Consider the following 12,975-nt stretch of genomic DNA (forward strand, 5'->3'; position numbering starts at 1 on the left):
TTTAAACCAAACAAATATCAAAAAAAAAAAAAAAAAAAAAAAAAAAAAAGGCTGGAACATCTAACCCAGTCTGGATCGAAGACAAGATTTCCTTACGTCTGTAATTGAGTCTACAATGATTTGACAAGTACCCGTGGCCTAGTAACCCCATACACTAAACATTCTCCTGCGGTCCATTTGGATTGCTTTTTCTATTTCACACATTTTACACTAACAACCTCACATCGAACCTTGAAATCACTTGTGTGAGCGGTATTCTGTACAAGGCGTGCAGATATGAAACTGATACATATAATAGGTATCGTGCCCCTTTAAAGAGTAGCAGTTGTGTGATACAGGTAAGCCCGGTACTGTATCTGTCACAGACCAAATGAATATTTAGCTCTTAAAACTCATTTGGTTGACATATTTGTATGCTCATGCACCCATCTAAAGATTCACGAACTAAATTTGTTCGTGACCAATGAGATGAACGAAATCTAGGTCACTGAACGGGTAGCGTCACTGACATGAATAACCAGATTGACGAAGTGCGCATGCGTGATTTATGATACATTTTAAACTTGTTTTATCGCTATTGACTATTTGCTACAATCACAATGGTGTTTGAGTGTATTTTCAAAATTAAATAACAACATGCAAAGGTGTTAAGGACGTGCTTGTAAGTAACCATAGATATAGTTAGCTAATTCTGACGACGTTGTAAGTGCCCGGCTAGCTCAGTCGGTAGAGCACGAGACTCTTAATCTCGGGGTCGTGGGTTCGAGCCCCACGTTGGGCGTAAACTTTTAAAATTTTTTCAGCGTTCAGACCCACATGCTTTTCTGAACATACTTTCAGGTTTCATCTCCAAATCACGTTATATTGTATGAGGTAATAAAACTAATAGATAGATAATAGATAACATTTCAATCACATTTGGAGTAACAGTGTTTAATTACACAATTATTGTGAGCATTATTGACCAATATTAACTTAGAAATGCAACATTTCTGGATGTCAGCTTCTTCATAGTGAATAACCAATATTTCTGAGTAGAAGCTTGCTCCTTCATCAGGTGAATGGTATGGGGTATCAAGAAGTTGACACCCATAAATCTTGCTTTTTTCACATTCCACTTCTACATACCCGTCAAAGATTCAGTGAGAAGTTATTAAAACACCTCGTTCACATATCATCCAAGTATTCGTTTACAATACATCTTACCAACCTTTCACAATGCATCCGACTAGAGCTCTTATTTACACCTAAAACATACCTAGTCTGTCCCACAATCTCTGAACCACACTATTTTCCCCTCTGTCCAGCCCGTGCTGCATGCTACAGTAGTTAATAAAGAAAGCGAAGTTTGCATTAAAATAGAAACAAAACTATGCCAAGGAAAACATATTCTCTTCAATTCTACTAAGACTATGGAGAAGCTTGATTCTGACTGATTATTAACTTTCAGATCAACAACAATGTAATCAATGTACATTATATCCATAAGAGAGACTTTGAGTCTTGTTCAACCAGCTGTAGTGATTGTTCGTAATGATGGATGTTGAACATGTGTTTCCTTAGAATGATTCAATAAGACATGGAATCTGGAACATAAATTACACTTTGAGAACCAAATGGTGAAGGACAGGCGAACTGTGGGACTGGGCCAGGTAACCTAGATACCCAGGACGGGTGGATAACAAGTTGGGCCTGGGTACCTGTCTCCAAAACCCCTATCTGTTATGACCATGTGACTGATAGATTTAACAAACAAAATTTAAAAACTTATTCTGTCACGGTCAAAATGTTGTACTGTTGTACTGTATTTAAAGATTCAGACATAATTACATTTGACTATAATACATGGTTAAGATGTTGAACAACTTTAAATTTTAGCCTCCGAGCTAAAAATATATTGCCATTTCGGAAGAGTTTGTTAATGTAAGGACTTAATGTAACGGTTATCTGGGTAGGGTAGGGTAATAGCAGTGGGGTATCCATATAGAAGATTAAGGTCCTTCCAAGACCTTGGATAATTTAAAAATGTAAAATTTCAATAAAATAACTAATTCCATTTGAACTGGTAATGATTTACAGTGAGCTGGCAGCCTTACAACCTGGGTGGGTGAGGTAGGTGAGGTGAGTTTCACCTCGCTTTTTAGCAATATTCCAGCAATATCATGGCAGGGGACACTAGAAAAAGGGCTTCACACATTGTACCCATTTGGCCTTACAACCTGAGGAAATCTAGACAATATTCCAGCTATATTGGTGGTCTGTAAATAATCAAGTTGGGACCAGACAATCAAGTGATCCATTGACATATATAACACAAACATTCTCATATTGAAAATGATTTTATTATTTCATGAATGACAGAAATAGGTGACAATTTTCAGCCTATCATAACAGTGACTGCGGATAACAAGCATTCAAATCAGGAAACAACATGGCCAGCATAATGTGTATACATGCAATATGTGATGATATAAATGTAACAAAGTACCGGTATAACACTGAAACACAAGCTAAATGGCTATATCAAACCCATCCTCCATAAATACAACAGTCTGTTAGTTTGGTCTGGCAAATGAAAGAGTGAAGATTCCATTAATATCATGGAAATGTGAGGACAATTAGCATAATTTAGTTTTCCTTAACAAGAAGACAAGTGTGACTTTCAAGGGTTGTATGATAATGCATATTAGCTGAACAATGATGGGAGTTGCCATATGTAAGTTCCTCAACAATCTGAATATGTAACGATGCTGAAGTAATCACAATTGCAATAAATATGTTTGAGCATTAATCTAATGCATATGCATACATACATGGAGTAATTTATTCATTGTTATTCTGGGAAGGATGACTAAATCATTTCATTTCAATGAACACATTGCAGTTGAGAAGATTTAATAACATATAATTAATTAGAAAATGGGAACAACTGTAAGTTACCAAGGGGTAAGAGCACAAAAGATCAAAACAAGTCATAAGAAAAGAAAATTCAACAAACGGTCAGTGTAAAACAAATTTATAAGATTTCATGAGTCAGAGTATCCGTGACTTCAAGCTACAAATGATACACAAATCAGCTATTTAAACATTTACCATTATTACAATACAAAAAGCAATAATAAATCATACTCTGATTGAAAGCAAGCAAAACCTAAGTGTTGTAGCAGTGACTGAAAGACAAACTTAAATAACATTTGAAATATATAAACTGCTTACAGATAAGATTATAAAATTTAAATCTTCAAGTGTAAACTGTGCAACAACAAAAAAGTGCATGATTGTCCATGTGAGTGAATTTTGAGTGAGTGAGTGAGTGAGTTTAGTTTTACGCCGCTTTTAGCACTATTCCTGCCATATCACGGCTGGGGACACCAGAAAATGGGCCTCACACAAGTGAATTTTGAAAACCAACATAATATGAAAAAAAGAATCCAAATACATGGATACAATCACACGTACAGGTGACTATTATCTGCGCAAACAATGTTGATAGTTTTCATTTAATCCTACTTGAATCCTTCCCAATGAGGCATCATTCTGCAGAGAGCAGCAACTTGAAAGCTACCGTGAACACTACCAATAAAGGGAGGTAACTCTACTGAGGCATCATATCTGATCTGTACCCTCTTTGGAAGGAAATACCTAATATGCTGATGTTACCAAGTTATGTTAATGGTATAAAAATAATATAAAGATATCGAGACAGGTACTAGCTGAACACTCAAATCTTAAACTGCCACAACTGCTATTGTACAGCCATTACTCTTTGAAATATGTCTCTACAATACATGGTCATATCAACAAGACAAAATTTGCATATGTATTTTCCAATTCAACTAATATTAGGTTCAATATAAAAGATATTTTCATTTGAACTGTACAGCCTGTATATCTAATATCATTTTGACACAAATATTTCACTCAGCACACAGAACCACTTCACAGAGAATTTCTCTTCGCAAATAGATTAACCTTAAGCTGAAATAATTGTATCGGAGCTGATTTATCTCCCTTTCCTGTCTGTATCTACCATGAAATTGTCAAACTGCCATACTACTATGATAAATACCCTTTCACCCACACTTCTTAGTTTTAGGGAAGACACATTTTCATCGGCTAACAACTTGGAAACAAAATATCTCATGCATAGGTTTTAATTTTGAATAGATGACAATTTCTTGCTGCTCACTAAGCGACATTCCCAATGAGGCTTTCATGCTTAATGGTTCAAATCCACCTCATGTCAACGAGATCAAAGGACCCAAGAAATCACTTGCTTAAATAAATTTTACAAGTTTCAAGTGTAAAAAATCAGAGTGTCTAGATAAAAGTAATTATGCATTAAAATAAACTAGCTATAAAAAATGATACAAACTGGTGCAAAATAAAAGTGACAGGTGAAGTAAGATACATCATACGAAATGAATTCGTTACTAATCATGTAAAGGAATGTCAGTGACAAAACTGACCAACAAATGATCTAACCAAGCAGAGAACACCAAGTATACAGTATTACCCAAATGTCAAGTTCTGACTGATATTGGTTATGCTAACATCAGCCCTGATTGTAAACCGAAGCATGGATCTGGATGAAACCAAACAAAAAACAATAGCCATTTGTTTTCAAAGAGTGAGTGAGTGAGTGAGTGTGGTTCACCTCGGTCTTAACAATATTCAAGCAATATCACCGCAGAGAGACACCAGAAATGAGCTTCACACACTGTATCCAAGTGGGGAATCAAACCCGGGTCTTCGGCATGATGAGAGAAAACATTAACCAACAGGTTACCTAATCACCTTCTATTTGTTTTCAGAGTGAGTGAGTGAGTGAGTGAGTGAGTTTGGTTTTACGCCGCTTTTAGCAATATTCCAGCGATATCACGGCATGGGACACCAGAAAATGGGCCTCACACATTGTACCCATGTGGGGATTCGAACCCGGATCCTCAGCATGACGACTGAATGCTTTAACCACTTGGCTACCCCACCGCCCCTATATGTTTTCAGAACAAGCAATCATCAGTCATGATTTCAAAAAGTAAACTGAAAGATTTGTGGCATGTACATATCTAGAACATAATCATTCTTTGGAAATGCAGAAATTTTTAGCATTCAATATCAACCAGATGGCTTCTTCATAGACCCCGCCTCTCAAAAGACAGTTAAGAGAGAGTTTGGTCTTGCGAAGCTTTTAGCAATATTCCAGCAGTATCACTGCAAGAGATACCAGAAATAGGCTTCAAACATTGTAACCATGGGGGGAATCAAACCTGGGTCCTTGGCGAATGAGCATACGTTTTAACCACTAGCTAACCCACCACCCTGGACTATTTCCGAGTTCAGCATTAAACCAAGAAACAAATAAATAAGCGTCAGTTACCATTTCAGGTTTTGTCATCTCACTAATGCTGGGACATATGAGGGTCTTTCATTAGACAGGGATTTTGATGGGCAGTTGGGTACTTGGAATCAAGTTCAGAAATTTGTCAATAATGATAAATAATAGTTGATAAAAAAACTTGAATAGCAGGATATATTGTCATAAACAAACAAAAGTTAATCCTCCACCTACTGGTAAAGATGTAAAGAAACTTGAATCACATTCAATAGTAGTTTCAAATAGTTGCATTTCATGTCAACTTGTTTTGGCTTATCTACACTTCATAAGTACACCAAGGTGTGATGCAGTACCAACAGACAGAGCCAAGGTCTCCTCAGCGAAGTCTGAACACATCAAGGGAACCATCTTTGCTCTCCCTGTCTACTGTAATTATGTTTTCAATACTATATGCTCAGTTAATTATTTAAACAAAAGTACAGTTAAACCTGTACATACATTCCAATATATATATTTCACTATCAGCATATACTGCTTAGAGTATCTTTTAATAAATCAAACTTAATCAACCATTTGGTCCTGAATGGTTTGACTTAAAATATTTCACTTTAAAAATGTTTAATATTTCAATTCCTGCTTATTGACCAGGAAAAAACTGAAATCACTAAACATTTAAAGCATTTGTTTCTTTCTCTATTATATATAATATCTTGTCACCATAATATCATTCAATAATTGTTTTTTGACAATTTTAGAACGCTGGAAAGTGATATCCAATAATTCCTCCAAATAAGATTTGAGTCGAACTTGAATAAACATAGGGAAACTAACAGGAGAGTACTTGGATGTGTATGAAAATGTAGATGCAATAAAATCACCATGGGAATATACATTGTACTACAGAAAACAATGCAACACATAACATCATTACTATCTGTATAATAACCAAGTACACCAATTTTGGCATCATGAGATAAATGAAATGAACAGAAGTCACATAACAACTGACAATATGTACCAAAGTAATTCAGATACAAAATGACAAAAATGACAATGTACAAATAATTGAATAAAGTACAAAACAATGGCAAGGTACAAAGAAATGAAAAAACAATGCAAAATATCGCATGCTATTAACATTACATGACTCATAGTTCCATGGAAATGAGTAATGTTTTCATTGCCACTTTAAAAATACATCCATTCACGTGAGTGAGTGAGTGAGTGAGTGAATGAGAGAGTTGGGTCTAAGATTCCTTTTTACAGTATTCCACGTGTATCAGTCTTTCATCTGACTGGGAGAGAAGCTGTACAATACCATGTGAACACAAATCAACCCTCAGGAGTCACAAAAGACTTCTGTGGTTGGGTAGCCTAGTGGTTAAGTGTTTGCTTTTCACTTTGACAACCCAGGTTTGTTTCCCTACACAGGTACAATGTGTGAAACCCATTTCTGGTCTCATCTGCCATGATATTGCTGGGATATTGCTAAAAGTGGCGTAAAATTTGTCCACAGGAAAGGTTCAAGCTAAGTCTAAAAATGGCTCTTGGAATAAGTGAGTTTTATGCCACTTTTAGAGGAAAGAAGGGTCATGTCGAGGGTCACCAGCAGTGGTCACATACTGTACCATGTAGGGAATTGAACCTGAGTCTTCAGTGTGACAAGCCAACTCCTTAACCACCAGGCAATCTCACCACCCATGTATTGCGGAGTTCAGAGTTAAACCAACAAACAAATCAGTAACCGTTAGTTACCATTTACTGTTCTGTCTTCACACTAACACTGAGACATCTGGGAGTCATTTTATTAGACTTGAGTTTGGGGGGACAGATGGGCAGTCTTGAAGTGAAAATGTTCACTCGTCACGTGTCATGCCCAGTTTCAGTTCCCAAACTAAATACAAAGTTGTATCCATGTGGTGAATTGAACCCGTGACATCAGTGTGACAAGCAAACACTTTAACCGATAGGCTACATCACCACCTCGGTTCTTTGATGGATCTTTGCAGATACAGGTCAAACTTTCACAACTGTCTGACATATTGAGATATAGCTGTAACACTGTTCAGAGGTATATTAAGCTCAACTCACGCGTCAGAATAATATAAGTGGACATTTCATGGCAATATATTGTACAAAAAGGTGGAGGCTCATAAACATTTTGGGGGATATTGTTTGGCAGTTAAGACTGAGCTAACAATGTCAAAGCAATATCCACCAAAATATTCCTTATTGGCCCTCAGTTCTGTTCAGTATTGATGGGCAAGTGTTTCTAGACAAAATTGCTAGACACAATACGAGGAGAGATCTGATTTGCTCAAGTTTCCCACAACAACATGCTATATAGGAATCTGTGGTTCCATGTTACATGGGTCAAAGTCTACATGGCAGGCCACAGAATGGAACAAACAGCAGGAGACAGTAGAACACACAGCTTTTACATGTATTTGCATCATTACAATATTGCATATGAAGAATTCACGGTTTAACTTCAATCAAAGTCATTTTGCAAATGTTAATTCGCAATCTGTAAAACATACCTTTCCTCTGATCAGAAGTTCTATGACAACAAAAATGTCACAAAAACATGATACAAATCAATACTACTCAAAATAAGTTAAGGAACACTAGGGTCCTGTTCCTCAAAGTGATCGTAAGATGATGACAGTTGTAAGTCTATGTTAAAGTATGGGAGTTATGATCATCTTAGCACTACGACTGTTTCATGGAACGAGGTCATAGCTTGACAGACTAACCATAGCAGTATGAAAAAATCAGTTAATCTTTAACGTCACTGAAGTAGTATATGACCCGGATAAAGGACAATGGTTATTATGTAAAATTGAGCACAATTATTCATAATCCGGGCATTATGAACTGATGCCATTAGTCAGATAACATCAAAATGGTGTTGCATATTGTGGAATCACAACAGGAACACATTACTGAGATGAACTAAACAGAACAGCAAAAGAATTGCAAGTTGTTTTTTTTTTAAAAAAAATAATAATAATAAAGTGTTCATGTTTATATCTTCTCTTAAAAAATTTGACAAAAGTTGCATTTCTTTTGCTGCTCAGTATATTCTCAGTATCAATATCTTTTAGCAGTGTAATTCACAACATCGGAATATTCCTGTTATTCACTCTGCCATTCAGTTTACACTCTGGATACTTGACAAAAGAACAATCTTTAAAGACTGACATGAAAGAATGCATTGGTGATTTTGTGATGGTACATATTTCACGGAACTTTTACAATTACAATTACAGTGACAGTCTAAAGAGCAGAGACATGGCACCACCCTTCTTGCACATGGTCAATCTTACTGCTATATTATCATCTGTCTATGGTACTACATACAAGATTCAAGACAGGTTACAACAACTGAATAGTGATCACATGAATGTTAAATGTTTAGCTTACAACTACAAACCCTGAATCCAACTTTCTTCTTTACCGTTTACTGTTGTGTGATTCCGCACCAGGTAATGAGGTGTTTCTGTTTGTATCCTGGCAACAGGAAACACATCCAAAACAGTTTTCATTACTTGGTTGCTTACACTCTATTTACACTGTTCAGTAGTAGACATGCAATCTAAGATAAGATTTTCTTATATTAAATTCATATCAAATCACAAAGATGATCAATTAGGCCAGACCAATTTTATTTCTTGTTTCAAGGATCCAATGGTTGCAACTTTTTAAATATGAAAAAAAAACAAACCCATTTCCCTACTCGAAAAATAAAATACAAGATAATTTGATGTTAAATTCTATTTCGGCCCACATACACTTCATAAATAGTCAAAAGTAAAACACATTGGCCAGGCCATTTTGATCCTATTTTTATGAACCTACAACATAAGCCTTATAGAATCAGTAACACTAGTATATGAGCTGTATTAACCGGCCGCTCCTACACTCCAGCCTACCAAGCAAATAACAATAAAAGTAAAGATCAGAATCTCATTCCATCTTATTCTACATCTTTAATTATCTAGTGTAGTGTAACTCCATTCCTTTAAGATAAATACCACGTTCCTGTAGAAATTATGCCAGGAGCCCGATATGGACACTATTATATCGCCGGGATCAAGGATTTCGTCTGGCAATGCCTACTCTGACTATGACATGGGGTGTTGTGTCACACAGACATTGTAATCTTTTTAATAATAGCTTGTCTTTAGGATAAATGTATCTTTTAGAATTAGTGACATGTTTTACAGTCATTAGTGCCATCTCAAAGACAATAATGAACCTTCCTTAAATGTATAAAAACTCTAATAATATGTATTAAAAACTAATAAAAAGGGTCTTTATTTCAAAACTGACGTTAACACTGATATCTCTCTTACCAATAACTGTAGCAAGTAATTTTACTGAATGTTTCCCTAACTGTATGACATCTTGGTTGTGGGTATTTCTTGAGGTATTTACTAAAATGGAGATACAGCACTATCTAATTGAGGGACTCCCAAAGTTTACAATATCTAAAAGGTCAACCTTGGACTTGGGTGAGGGAATTTTGTTTCACGCTGCACACAGCAATATTTCAGCTCATAAGTAGCAGTCTGCAAATACTCGAGTCGGGATCAGAAATTCCAGCCACCAACAGCATAAGCATTGAACTATGCAAATGGGATACAATGACATGTGTCATCAAAGTCAGCGAGCCTTACTGCCAGATTCAACCAGTCGCCTCTTGCGGCAAGTATGGGTTACTGAAATCAATTCTAACCCGGATCTTCATGGGTCACGATCGATTTGAGACAATTCAAGTGACACACATGAAGACTATAAACACACACAGCATGATACAGAGAACAATCCTACCCACTAAATATCAACACACAAGAACACAACTATTTACACATTCATGACAAGATTATTGGAACTGAACAATTGTTTTTGTGAGGAAAATATATATCTAATTAAACATATGTTCTTCTGTAACCATGATAACAAAAATATCTAATACATCCCATTGAGTGGAAGTCTGAATTGTCCCACCCATTTCTGGTAGGGTCAAATATGTTACAGGGGTTGTGTTGAAAGAGTTTGTCACATGCATATGTATACTTCTATCTAGGCATCCGATTACTCATATCGCTAGTTATCCACTTACAAATCTACTAACAGTCTCTCCTAACTAATATTATACAAAGAGTCTTTACACATATTGCTAAGAGACGTAACAGTCTCCAAGTAACCATGACAACTTGTGTCGTAACTACCGGTAGGTATTATGACACCATATGTACATGCTCTAAACAAACGGTACGTTCTGTACATGTGCTGGTTGCATGTGCCGCCACACAGATGTCCATTATGATGCTAAGGATAAGCTTATGCATAAGGAACAGATTTCTCTGCCTAGCTGGTCTAGCAAAGATCATGCTAATAGAATAAATCCAAACCTTTCAGATCCTTGATATATGGAGGACCATGCATTATCCACATGTCTTACATAACTATGGACACAAGATGCGATAATGCACACTAGTAAAGCGATGGGAGTCTGATGTTTGGAAAACAATAAGGGGTTCACCTTAAACATGAGGAAGTCTGGGATTTTTCATGGAGGAGGAACTGTTCCCACATGTTACAGACCTTTGGGGGTAAAACTTGATGACAAATCACACTTATACATTCCTTCCTTGAATTAATCAATTAAATGAGTGAGTGAGTAAGTGAGTTTAGTTTTAAACTGATTTTAGCAATATTTCAGCAATATCATGACAGGGAACACCAGAAATGGGCTTCACACATTGTACCAATGTTTGCCAATTGAACCTGGGTCTTCAGTGTTACAAGCAAACCACTAGGCTACCCCACTGCCTTAATTATATGACATAATGAATACAGACTACTTGTGAGCATCTGTTACCATATACTCTTGTGTCAAGATTCAGTATGGATCATAAGTCACAATGCAAATTATGTTGACAGTAATATTTTGCACTGTTTTTGAGAAAAATCATTCATGTTCGTTATTGCCTTTCTGACAAAAGTTGTTGCTGTGAACCATTTTGTTCTAAACTTGACAATTTGATTATGTTTCATGAAAGGTGGGAGGGCAATTATAGCAGGAATAGATATCACACACTGCTATTGCCAAACATAGAAAAATATTCTTTTCCATTTCAAAATCAATAAAAGATCAATTTATAAATCAAAATATGGATAGATGTACAATGGTGTCAGATGCCGAAGAGAGATGAATCAGTACATGAATCACAACATCCTATATTTCATTCACTCTCACAATACACTTTTTGGCAAGTGTGGTTGCCCTGTTACACCCTTGTATGCTCACACATGGGTTAATGGGTAAACGAATCCTACTTTAGTATGCTGAGTTTGAAAATGGAGGCGTTCAGCTTTTGCTCATCAATACATCAGTTTGGTTATGTAAATTGTCATTTACTTTATGCTGAGCTGTCACATGTATCAAAAATGTTTTAACAATTATGAGTCATATTTTCTGCGCGTTCACCAAATCATGGAACATCTGGACATAACTGACAGTAACAGTAAACAGCTGTAATAACCACATGGGAATACAGCAATATATTCAGTGTGCATGTAATCATGACACACTAAATCTTAATGACAATGAACATTTCACGACAGGACATTTCTTTGGTACAGATTCTTCTGACACATGTTTTCATTGTAAAAATGAAATATTTGAACACAATAAAAATATTTGCACCTGACCACACAGTCTTCAAAAAAGAACTAGAACCTATTACCTTCCACAGCTACTACATTCACTATATAAAACCCCCAGATCTAACGACTATGGAAAACCGTATGACATGGGTACAGTGAAACCTCCAAATAAAACGGCATTTTATTATGTGTGCATGTTGTAATACCTCTACACTTCAGTTCATTTTGCTGTAGACATCTCATTGAACAGGAAACCTGTAACGGTGAAAGAGAGCTTGGTTTTTATGCCACTTTTAGCAATATCCCAGAATTAGCAGTCTCCTACGGCGACTAGAAATGAGCTTCACACATTGTACTCATGTGGGGAATGTAACCTGGGTGTTCAGCATGACGAGTGGATGCTTTAACCATTTGGCTATCCCACTGCCCCGCAACCTGTGACGGAGCATCTGATCTAAATGTAAAGTTATTGGACTTGGGCACTTATTAAGGTGAATATGGTATTTGTGTGATAAAGCACTAAACTAATATGTGATCACCTAAGGCTGAACGGCCAGTCAAAACTTCAACGTAAAATATGTACTACTGTAGTAGCACTAAGTATAACTGTGAACACTTTTGTAACATTCCACAAAATGAGCTATTTCACTAAATGGTTGGGTTTTTTTTAAAAGAAACAAGTAAAAGTTCAATATTATCATTTACTGCCTTCCTTCTGTTTCTCTGTGTGTCTAAACAAAACTCCACAGCTTCTTTTGCATCCTGTCTTTGAGCAAATTTATCACATTGTGACTAAAATGAACTCTATTTCCTTCAGAAAACAACCACTACGTAATACTTTCCGAGCATCATTTCATAATGACCTACTTTGTAAATATCATCATACAGGTTGAAAAATAGCTCAAAGTGTATAATGTGCAGTCTTCAAGTTGATCTGCTATGATTACCTCGTATGGTGT

General features: G+C 36.2%; 1 non-coding gene across 1 annotated transcript; it reads left to right on the forward strand.

Moving 5' to 3' along the window:
- Positions 1–708: 708 nt before the first annotated feature.
- Positions 709–781, forward strand: Trnak-cuu (transfer RNA lysine (anticodon CUU)). Its single transcript has one exon. It is a non-coding gene; the product is annotated as a tRNA-Lys (tRNA).
- The last annotated feature ends 12,194 nt before the right edge of the window (positions 782–12,975 follow it).

Source organism: Haliotis asinina, chromosome 12 (assembly GCF_037392515.1).
Source record: "Haliotis asinina isolate JCU_RB_2024 chromosome 12, JCU_Hal_asi_v2, whole genome shotgun sequence".
Classification (NCBI taxonomy): Eukaryota; Metazoa; Mollusca; class Gastropoda; order Lepetellida; family Haliotidae; genus Haliotis; species Haliotis asinina.